Raw genomic sequence first — 12,530 nt, 5'->3', positions numbered from 1 at the left:
TGCAAAGTTACAGCCAAAATTGGCAAAATCCATTCGATATAGGATTATGGCAATAAAAGATGTTTTGCACATCACAGGGGAACCCCCTGTCCCTGACAAGAGGGTACATATGTACAAGGGAAAGAAGCCTGAGGTAACCTTTCCCCCCTCACACGAGCTGAACGAGTTATGTGAAAAAGCTTGGGAATCTCCAGATAAAAGACTGCAGATTTCCAAAAGGATTCTTATGGCGTATCCTTTCCCATCAACGGATAGGTTACGATGGGAATCCTCCCCTAGGATGGACAAAGCATTAACACGCACAGCTACAGCTGGAAAATCAAATTTTTTACCTTATGTTCCCTCACAGCATAAGAAAGCTCTGCATTATCAAATGCAGTCCTTTCGGTCACAAAGAAACAAGAAAGTGTGAGGTGCGTCCTTTCTTGCCAGAGGTAGGGGCAGAGGAAAAAAGATGCACAACACAGCTAGCTCCCAGGAACAGAAGTCCTCCCCGGCCTCTACAAAATCTACTGCATGACGCTGGGGCTCCACTGGCGGAGTCCGGCCCATGTGATGTCATGCAGCCGCTCTGACCACGCCTCCTGTTTCTCCGTTGCCGACCCAATATTGAAACCCTGCCCCCGCACCGCTCCATCTCCGACTTGGAAATGGAGTGTTGTTGACCCCCCCCCCCCCCTGCACCGATTGACAGGCAGAATCGATCGCATTATCTGCAGGCGGATGCGTATGCTCTTAGCAATTTTTGCAGTTGGATTGCTTATTGCGATTGCAATCCAACCTGAATCAGGCCCTATTACCTATCACAATGCACTGCGGGTAGTACAAAATGGGGTTAATATAGGAGAAAAACCCCCAGAGCTGTGCTCCTTAACTGTCCCTGGTGGCTAGTGGAGCAGCTGCCCAGTAATCAGTGTCCACGCCAGTGCGCACACGGCCCGCCCCCTACAGCCACGCTGGATCACGGTATAAAGTGGGCACAGAAGCCCCTTACCACCCTTTCATCAGCGGCCTCGTGATCCCGGAGGGCGGTGTGTGTGTGACTGACCTTAGGAAGAAACCGGAGCCTCCGCTGCAGTGACCCAGCAACCGGGGCACTGGAGTATACTGTGCCGCTGGGAGTGATGGAGCTGCAGTAAATATGTCTATTAGACCTAGCCTGCTGCAGCCCTTGTAGATTCTTATTAAAAAAGTTCTTCTTTTCTTGTCAAAATTAATAGCTAAGAATAGGATGCCTGAGGCAGCCCCCTGTTAAGTGGCCTGCTACTGAAGGCACCAACTACAAACTGAGCTCCCTGTTCATGGAAGCGAGGTTATAGAGGAGGGGGCGCTGAGTATCTTGGGAACAGTCAAAAGCTTTGAGCTTGTTGGTGCCTCAGATCAAGATCCTACTCTACACCCCAATGTGAATCCTTGTGGAGTCCAGTGTACCCCACAGAAGAAAAAAATGTGTCACAACCATTGGCAGCAACATAAGAATAGCTGCTGATGGGCACAATTGAGAAAGGAAGGGGGGAAAACATTTGAATCCAGCACATATATGTAATTCGAATATGTAATTTGTACCTTCCTACTTTAAAATGTAATGGATGAACCTCACCCTGTGAGAACTATCTTCATGATCAAGAGATCTCATATGCAAGATAAGTATGTGTTGGGATAGGGCTGTGGACAGAGCCGGATTAAGGGGGGGTCACAGGGGGTCAGTACCCCAGGCCCTCTAATCTTAGGGGGCCCCCCTGACCGACGATCATCAGCGCTGCTGAAAGATGTTTTTTTTTTTTTTTCATTTCATTCGTTTAAAAAGTCAGGAGCCCGTAGCTTCGACACATTGGTATACCGTGACCTTGTATATAGTTTTTTTTTTTTTAAATAAAATCTGATTGCCCCTGCCTTTTTTTTTACCAGGGGGAAAAAAAAGTAAAATCTATCTATCATATAGTGGGGGCGGCACTCAATGGACTTCATAACGCAAATACTAACGTATTAGAACTTTATTCCTTCATCAGAGTTCACTGATGAAGGCTTAATGTTCCGAAACGTTAGTGCTGTACATGTGGTTGGTACAGTGATTTTTGTTTGCCTCATGATGTCCGTTGAGTGCCGCCTCCACTATGTCTGCTATTAAATCCTTATGGGCCATTGTAAATATTGTTGAGAGTGCCGGGCACTGCTGCATCTGTATATGTATGTAATATATATATGTATGTAATATATATATCCTACAGTACATACATGTACGGAAACCCCCAACAAAAATCCTGCGTTTGCCACTGCCCCAGCTAGAGCTGTCCTGCCTCTGACACAACCGCCCCCTGCTGTCTTGCACACTGAAGTCATTCTGCATCGCTGAGTGGCAGCACGAAGGGTTACGCAGCTACTGTACAGTGTACAGCAGTAGCAGACCACACCTCCTCCCAGCGTCTCTCTGAGGAGAGACAGACCAAGCGGATTGAAGCAGAGAATGAACAGACCTCTGACTGCAGCTGATAAAAAGTGGCAAAGGTCAAACAAGTAAAGAAATCTGGATTTTGAAAAGGCGAGTGCCAATCCCACACAGTGTCATCTTCTGTGTGAATGTATGCAGGGCCGGTTCCGGGGCTTCTGGCGCCCCGGGCGGCATTGGGGGTGTGTGGCTTCATACAGGGGGCGTGCATTTACGCCCCCTGTACAGACTGGAATGATGCGCGGTGCGCGATGACATCATCGCGCACCGCACAGTAAAGGACCTCTCCACGAAGGGAAACTAGACGCGTACGCGTCTAGTTTCCCTTCCCAGAGGAAGGCGGCGCCCCGGGCAAAAGTCCTGCTTGCCCGTGGCAAGATCCGCTACTGAATGTATGCCATGAAGTGTGTATGTCAGTAAGTGTGTCAGTGTGTGTTTTTGTGTCAGTAAGTGTGTTAGTGTGTGCATGTCAGTAGGTTTGTGTGTCAGTAAGAGGTATCAGCCAATAAGTGGTGTCTATGTCAGACAGTCAGTCAGTCAGTCAGTCAGTCGTTTCTGTGTGAATAAGTGTGTTGTGTGTGTCAGTAAGGGGTATCTGTGTTAGTAAGTTTTCTCTGTCAGTAAGGTGTGCCTGTAGATATGTATGATAATGTGTCAGTAAATAGTGTCAGTAGGGGATATCTGTCAGTAGGTGGACTCTGTGTCAATAAGTGTGTGTTTCAGTAAGTGTTTGTGTCAGTAAGGGTTGTCAGTAAATGTTTGTATCAGTAACTTGTATCTGTATCACTAAGGGGTGGCTCTAAGTATGCATATGCCAGTAAGTGGTGTGTAAGTAAGGTGTGTTTGTCTGTGTCAGTAAGGGTGTCTGTCAGTAAGCGGTGTCTGTGTCATTAAGTGTATGTGTGTCAGTGTTTGTATCAGTAAGATGCGTCTGTGACATGTCAGTAAGTGGTAACTGTCAGTAAGAGGTGTCCATGTCAGTAAGGCAGTGTGTGTGTGCAGCTATGGGGGCAGTATGTATGTGTTCAGCTATGGGGGCAGTGTGTGTGTGTGTGTGTGTGTGTGTGTGAAACTGCATTCAATCGAGGGAGGGGGGACCTACACTGATGGTCTAAATCTGGCTCTGGATGTGGGTACAGCGAATTGCTGTAGTGGGAGGAGCAGGCACACACATAATGGACATTACCAGGGGGGTAGTTCTGATAAGAGGGCCCCCCTATCTAAAGTACCCCAGGCCCCCTGAAGGCTTAATCCGGCCCTGGCTGTGGAGGGCGGCTGCTCGGGCACACGCCCGTCAAGTTAAGGAGATTCAACTGAGGAAGCACAAGGGAACTCTCATCTGGGGACAACAACTGCAGGGAGAACACATTTTCAGATGAATGTGGGAGGGCAGAAGGCTGCCTAATACTGAAGCACCCCCAAACAACAAACCAAATGCAACAACTAGTGCAAGCATTCCTGGGGGAAGGCCTGCAGCAGATGGATCCAATAACAGCTCCAGAGTTGCTCTACAAGACAAGTAAAAGGGTGTGAGCCCTGCAGCACCACCTGTACTTTGCATACACACATATAGGACAGCATCTCTTATATGCCCCAGGGTCAATAAAATAGTATCCTTATCTAGGGTATCCATCCCCTCAGATAAGGTATCCGTCCATGCTGCTACAGCACTACACACCCAGGCCGACGCAATTGCCGGTCTGAGTAAGGTAGCCGAATGTGTATAAATGGACTTCAGAGTTATCTCCTGTTTGCGGTCAGCAGACTCTTTGAGGGTAGCCGTATCCTGGGACGGGAGGGCTACCTTCTTGGATAAGCGTGTTAATGCTTTGTCCACCCTAGGGGAGGATTCCCATCTTAACCTATCCATTGATGGGAAAGGATACGCCATAAGAATCCTTTTGGAAATCTGTAGTCTTTTATCTGGAGATTCCCAGGCTTTTTCACATAACTCGTGTGAGGGGAAAAGGTTACCTCAGGCTTCTTTCCCTTGTACATATGTACCCTCTTGTCAGGGACAGGGGGTTCCTCTGTGATGTGCAAAACATCTTTTATTGCCATAATCCTATATCGAATGGATTTTGCCAATTTTGGCTGTAACTTTGCATCATCGTAATCGACACTGGAGTCAGAATCCGTGTCAGTATCTGTGTCAACAATCTGGGATAGTGGGCGCTTATGAGACCCTGACAGTCCCTGCGACATAGGATCAGGCATGGGTTCAGACCCTGACTGTCCCGAAGCTTCAGCCTTGTCTAATCTTTTGTGCACTGAGTTTACACTAGCATTTAAAACATTCCACATATCCATCCAATCAGCTGTCGCAGAGACACCACATTAATTTGCTCCCGCTCCTCTCTAATATAGCCTTCTTCCTCAGACATGTCGACACACATGTACCGACACACCACACACACAGGGAATGCTTTTTCTGAAAACAGTTTCCCCACAAGGCCCTTTGGAGAGACAGAGAGAGAGTATGCCAGCACACACCCCAGCGCTATATAACCCAGGAATAACACAGTAACTTAATGTTTGCCCAGTAGTGCTGCTGTATGTAATTTGCGCCGAATTATGTGCACCCCCCCCCCCTCTTTTCAACCCTCTTGTCTACCGTGGTTTCAGCAGGGGAGAGTCTGGGGAGCTGCCTCAGCGGTGCTGTGGAGAAAAAATGGCGCTGGTGAGTGCTGAGGGAGAAGCCCCGCTTAAACTGTAAAATTGGCGGGGGCTCATACATATATACAGTGCCCAGCTGTATATATGTTATATTTTTTCCAAAAAGAGGTTTATATTGCTGCCCAGGGTGCCCCCCCTGCGCCCTGCACCCTTACAGTGACCGGAGTATGTGAGGTGTATGGGAGCAATGGCGCACAGCTGCAGTGCTGTGCGTTACTTCAGTGAAGATCATGAAGTCTTCTGCCACCGCTGAAGTCTCTTTTCTCATACTCACCCGGCTTCTATCTTCTGGCTCTGCGAGGGGGACGGCGGCGCGGCTCTGGGACGGACGGCGAGGGTGAGATCCTGCGTACCAATCCCGCTGGAGCTAATGGTGTCCAGTAACCTAAGAAGCAGGACCTTGCAACTCAGAGAGTAGGGCTGCTTCTCTCCCCTCAGTCCCTCGATGCAGGGAGTCTGTTGCCAGCAGTGCTCCCTGAAAATTAAAAACCAAACAAAATACTTTCTGTCAGAAAGCTCAGGAGAGCTCCTGAAAAGCACACAGTTTCCACTGGGCACAGTATCAAACTGAGGTATGGAGGAGGGGCATAGAGGGAGGAGCCACTGCACACCCAGAACTAAAGTCTTTCTTAAAGTGCCCATGTCTCCTGCGGAGCCCGTCTATCCCCATGGTCCTTACGGAGTCCCCAGCATCCTCTAGGACGTTAGAGAAACTAGGATTTTAATACCTACCGGTAAATCCTTTTCTCTTAGTCCGTAGAGGATGCTGGGCACCCGTCCCAGTGCGTACTGTGTCTGCAGTTATTAAATGGCCCTTAAATCCAGAACATTTATGTGGAGACAACTTTCCCGACTTGACCATCTTCCTTGGATGTTTTCCCCCTGTGTGACTGCTCCCCAGCCTCGGAGGGTTGCATCCGTGGTCCCTAGGATCCAGTCCTGGATCCCGAACCATCGCCCCTCTAGGAGGTGAGAACTGTGCAGCCGCCAATGGAGTGATATTCTGGTCTTGGAAGACAGGATTATCCTCCGGTGCATGTGTAGGTGGGATCCGGACCACTTGTCCAACAGGTCCCACTGGAACACTCTAGCATGGAACCTGCCAAACTGAATGGCCTCGTAGGCCGCAACCATCTTCCCCAGCAACCGAATGCATTGATGGATTAACACTCTTGCTGGTTTCAGAATTTGTTTGACCAGACTCTGGATCTCCATAGCCTTTCCACTGGAAGAAAACCTCTTCTGTGTCCAGTATCACTCCCAAAAACAACAACCGCGTCATTGGGACCAACTGCGATTTTGGCAAGTTTAGGAGCCAACCATGTTGTTGAAGAACTGTCAGGGAGAGTGCAATGTTTTGCAACAACTGGTCCCTGGATCTCGCCTTTATCAAGAGATCATCCAAGTACGGGATAATTGTGACTCCTTGCTTGCGAAGGAGAACCATCATTTCCGCCATCACCCTGGTGAAAATCCTCGGAGCCGTGGACAGACCAAACGGCAACGTCTGAAATTGGTAATGACAATCCTGAATTGCAAACCTCAGGTAGCTTGATGCAGTGGCTAAACGGAACATGTAAGTAGGCATCCTTATGTCTACCAAAACCATGAAATCTCCTTCCTCCGGACTGGAGATTCCTACCCTGAGAGATTCCATCTTGAAATTTAATTTCTTTAGGTAGAAATTGAGGGATTTCAGATTTCAGATTGGTCTGACTGAGCCTTCCGGCTTCGGGACCACGAAGAGGCTTGAATAAAAGCCTTCTCCCTGCTGACTAAGGCCGATTTGAACAATCGGTGAGGGGGAACGTCTTGAAACCCCAGTTTGTACCCTTGGGACACTATTTGTAAAACCCACGAGTCCAGGTCCAAATTAATCCAGAACTGACTGAAGTGTTTTAGACGTGTCCCCACTGGTGTGGGCTCCTGCAAGAGAGCCCCAGCGTCATGCAGTGGATTTGGCAGAAGCAGAGGACGATCTCTGCTCCTGCGATCTTGAAGAGGCTACAGACCTCTTCCCTCTTCTCCTTCCTCTACCTGCAAAGAAAGGGGAATCTTAACTTCTTGCATATCTATTGGGCCAAAATGACTGCGTTAGATAATGATGCGTCTTCATCCGTTGAGAGGGAACATAGGGCAAGACGGTTGACTTACCTGCGGGAGCTGCCGAGATCAAATTAACTAGGCCGTCGCCAAACAAGGCTTCACCTTCATAGGGAAGAGACTCCCTTTCTTCTTGGAGTCAGCATCAGCATTCCCTTGGTGAATCCACAATGCCCTCCTATCCGAGACTGCCATGAAATTGGCCCGTGAACTCAAGAGTCCTATATCCCTTGCAGTCGTAAGTATGCTGCAGTGTCCTTGATATGATCCAACGTAAGGAGCATCCCATGTCTCCAGGATATCTATATCGGATGACAAGGTATTCGACCAATTCTTGAATACTACTACTCACCCATGCGCATGTAATGGCAGGTCTAAGTAATGTACCCGTGGTTACATAACTAGAAATAATGTAGCTTCCTGCATACGATCCGCTGGATTTGTGACAGGGCCCCGTGCAGAACAGGGGGTGATTCCCACTTTATTCTGTCCGCAGCAGGAAATGAATAAACAACCGGAAACCTTTTGGGGATTTGAAACCATCTTGTCGAGCTGGCCCAGACTTTCTCAAACAGAGATGGAGGAACGTTACATCAGCTTTCATTATATATCTATATATACATACATATAGACCCCTTTGTCAGGAACAGCAGGGTCCTCAGTGATGTTAATATGTCCTTAATATCCACAATCATGTACTGAATGCTCCTTGCCAATATTGGATCTAATCAGGAAATATTATGGTCGACATAGGAATCAGTATCTGAGTCAGTATCAGTGTGTAGTAACTGGGCAAAATAACATTTTTGCGGGGCCTGAGGGAAAAGAAGCATAGCCATGAACATCACATCTTTTCTCTACGTCTGTGTCTGGGACACAGATTTATCCAACCTCACTCTGATATTACTGAAACTTTCACCCAGTCAGTTATTGGTGGTGCCAACAGGGCCACCATCATATGTCTGCATTCCTAATATAGTTTCCTCTTGGGAAAAACATTCAGCCACCGACATGTTGACACACATGTACCAAGTACCCACAGACACATCGGCTTATGGGGGATAGACCTACAGTAAATCTGTCAGAGGGACAGATGGGATTTTTCAGCTCACAACCCAGCGTCAAAAGTACACAGTCTGGGAAATAATAAACTCTATAGTGATAGACTTGTAACGCTCTATAGATGTGCTGGTGAGGTGAGGAAGAAGCCCCGCCGCTGTAATGGCACGCTTCTGTCCCGCTCAGAAACAAATAATTAATTACGCTGGTGGGGTAAGGACAGTGCCCAGGCACTAATGTCCACTTTTGCCAGCCTTTTGTGAGGAATTTATGCTGCCCAGGGTGCCCCCCCCCCCCAACGCCCTGCACCCTGCAGTGCCTGTGTTTGTGTGGGAGCATGGCGCACAGCATTCCGCTCGCTGCGTGGTACCTCAGAATGCCATCTGTTCTTCTGCTACTCGCCTGTCTTCTGACTTCTGGCTCTGTAAGGGGGTGACGGCAGGCTACGGGAGTGGGCATCTAGGCGTACCCAGCGATCAGCACCCTCAGGAGCTAATGGTGTCCTGTCAGCCAGAAGTAGAGCCATTGAACTCACTAGAAGTTGGTCATACTTCTCTCCCCTAAGTCCCACGAAGCAGCCTCCCTGAAAATAAGAAAAACTAACATAAGTCTTTTCAGAGAAACTCAGTAGAGCTCCCCTGTAGTGCATCCAGTCTCACTGGGCACAATTCTAAAACTGGAGTCTGGAGGAGGGGCATAGAGGGAGGAGACAGTTTACACCCTTTGAAAGTCTTAAAGTGCCCATGTCTCCTGCGGATCCCGTCTATACCCCATGGTTCTTAATGTGATCCCAGCATCCTCTAGGACGTATTAGAAAACAAATAACGCACACACGAGGAGGAGAGAACAAAGGAAGCTATAAGGAGGGGAGGGGAGGGGAGGGGGGGGGGGAAGGTAAGGTAGTAAAGGCATATTGGATAAACTACAACCTTATACATATTCATTAATGTACCAGTAGTTAGAAGTAGAAGAGCTCTAACAGAAACCACAAAGCTTATCTAAAGCCACACCACACTGGATATGCCCAATCTCATTTGATCTTTGAAGCAAAGCAGTATTGGACTTTGTTACTACCAAGCAGTCTCCCATCCATGTATTATCAGATTCTTTAGGTGTTTTTAAACTACCAACACCCTTTTCTTGGTACATTTAATTTTTACACGTATTCTTTTATGTACCAGAAGTTAGAAGTAGAAAAGCTCTAACAGAAACCACCAGCTCATCTACAGCCACAGCACACTGGATTTGCCCAATCTCTCCTGATCATGGAAGCTGAGCAGTATTGGTCCTGGTTTTAGTACTTGGATGGGAGACCACCAGGAAATACCAGGAGCTGTGTGTATTTTTACAATACCAACACCGTTCTCTTGATGCATTCCATTTTGAAACATTGGGGCAGATCTATTAAGCCTGGTGAACTGATAAAGTGCAAGGTGATAAAGTACCAGCCAGTCAGCTCCTAACTGTCATTTTTCAAACCCAGCCTGTGACATGGCAATTAGGAGCTGATTGGCTGGTACTTTATCACCATGCAAATTATCATTCCACCAGGTTTAATAAATCGGCCGCTTATTCATTTATGTACTAGTAGTTAGAAGTAGAAGAACTCTAACAGAAACCACTAAGCTCATCTACAGCCACACCACACTGTATATGCCCAATATCACCTGATCTTAGGCCTGGTTTGCTCTTGGATGTGAGACCACCAGGGAATACCAGGTGCTGTAGGTAGTTTTATACTACCAACACCGTTCTCTTGATGCATTCTATTTTGAAACTTATTCATTGATGTAGAAGTTAGAAACAGCAAAAATCATCTACAGCCGCATCACACTGAATATGTCCAATCTCATCTGATGTTGGAAGCTAAGCAGTGTTGTGCCTGGTTAGTTTTTGGATTTCAGGTCCTGCCTTCTGGTTTGGCCACGGCACCTCGGAAATTCACCAAGGTCATGGCCGTGATGACGACCCTTCACCATCGGTGGACCAGGGAGGAATCTCTCCTCCCGATAAACATTCTGGAATTGCGGGCAGTGTTCAATTCATTGATACTGGCCCTGCCTCTAGTACAGAACAGGCCTGTTCAAGTACAATCGGACAACGCCACCACGGTAGTGTACACAAATCATCAAGTCGGCACTCGAAACTGCATGGCAAAGCTGGAAGTATAAAAAAATCCTCAGTTGGGTAGAACGTCATCTGCCAGCAATATCGGCAGTGTTCATTCCCGGAGTCCTCAACTGGGAAGCGGATTTCCTCAGTCGTCAGGACGTTCACGCTGGAGAGTGGAGAGGCTGCAGCAGAAATATCTGCACTGGTGTCAGTAGGTGACTGAGGCAGGGATGACTGGGAGATAGTGGGTGACTGAAGCATGTATGAGTGGGATATAGTGGGTGACTGAAGCCGGGGTGACTGGGAGATAGTGGGTGACTGATGCAGGGGTGACAGTGATAGTGGGTGACTTAGGCAGGGGTGACAGGGAGATAGTGGGTTACTGAGGGAGGGGTGATAGGAAGGGGTTGGGTAAGTATGGGAAGAAAGTGGGTGACAGGGATAATAAATGAATAAGGCAGGGATGATAGGGAGATAGTGGATGACTGTGGCAGGGGTGACAGGGACAGTAAGAGACTGAGGCAGGGGTGACAGGGATAGTGGGTGACTGAGGCAGGGGTCGCAGGTATAGTGGTTGACTGAGGCAGCGGTGACTGGGAGATAGTGGGTAACTGAGGCAGGGGTGACAGGGAAAGTGTGTGACTCAGGCAGGGGTGATAGGGAGATAGTGGGCAGCATATCTCTGCCTCACTGCAGCAGCACATTCCTGATTCACTGACAGCAGCACATCCCTGCAACGTTGACAGCAACACATCCCTGCAACATTGACGGCAGCACATCCCTGCCTCATTGACGGCAGCACATCCCTGCCTCACTTATAGCAGCACATCCCTGCCTCGCTGACAGCAGCACATCACTGCCTCGCTGACAGCAGCACATCACTGCTTCACTGACAGCAGCACATCACTGCTTCACTGACAGCAGAACATCCCTGCCTCACTGGCAGCAGCACATCCCTGCTTTACTGACAGCTGTATATAGGGCCTAATTAAGACCTGATCCCTGCTGTGCATATTCACACAACAGGAGATCAGGTCTGAAGTGCGTGTGTGCTGGTGCCACAGTGCACCGGCACATGCCAGAGATGCGATCAGCATCTCTGCCCAGTGAGCGCCTCTGCCTGATTGACAGGTAGAGGCGGTCACTGGGCAGGAGGAGTCGGGCCAGCGGCGTTGTGCCGCCATTTTGGGGGCACAGTCAGGACAACGCAGACATGACCGGACCGTATGGGGGCGGGGCCGTGACGGCTGTGTGACCCGGACAGCAACGGGCCTTATTTACTAAAATCTCAGATAAATTTTATGGCATTTATGTGCAGTCTAGTTTGCACAGTTGATAGAGTGTTGATCTTGCACTATCAATGTAAGCCTCACATAGGTTTGATACACATGTAAGTTTGTTTTTATTTTACTACATTGTGGTTTGTGGCTCTATACCATGTAATGCATGTCTTTTAACAGTAGTCAAGTCTTCCAATGTGCTTGTTAGTGAAACCCAATACATAGCTTTATTTTATTTTGTTTCTTCAAATATTACATAGTAACATAGTAACATAGTAACATAGTATCTGAGGTTGAAAAAAGACAATTGTCCATCGAGTTCAACCTATTTGTGGTGTCCTATGCATGATGATTTTACTAAAATTTCTGACTGATGCTGCTGTCAGCCATTACATTTTATCCCTATTTATAGTAACTATAATGCATGACTATGCACCATACCCCTGGATATCCTTATCCAATAGGAATTTATCTAACCCATTCTTAAAGGTGTTGACAGATTCCGCCATTACAACTCCCTCGGGCAGGGAATTCCAAACACGTATTGTCCTTACCGTGAAAAAGCCTTTACGCTGTATTGTGCGGAATCTCCTCTCCTCTAACCTGAGCGAGTGTCCACGAGTCCTCTGTGTTGATCTAACCAGAAACAGGTCCCGCGCAAGCTCTGTGTATTGTCCCCTTATATATTTGTAGATGTTGATCATATCCCCTCTTAGTCTCCGCTTTTCCAATGTAAACATGCCTAGTCTTTCAAGCCTTTCCTTGTATTCCATCATCTCCATGCCCTTAATTAGTTTGGTCGCCCTCCTCTGTACCTTTTCAAGCTCCAGGATATCCTTTTTGTAGTACGGTGC

This window comes from Pseudophryne corroboree, chromosome 3, assembly GCF_028390025.1.
Source record: "Pseudophryne corroboree isolate aPseCor3 chromosome 3, aPseCor3.hap2, whole genome shotgun sequence".
NCBI lineage: Eukaryota > Metazoa > Chordata > Amphibia > Anura > Myobatrachidae > Pseudophryne > Pseudophryne corroboree.
The sequence above is the reverse complement of the archived record's forward strand: the minus strand, read 5'-3'. Positions refer to the sequence as shown.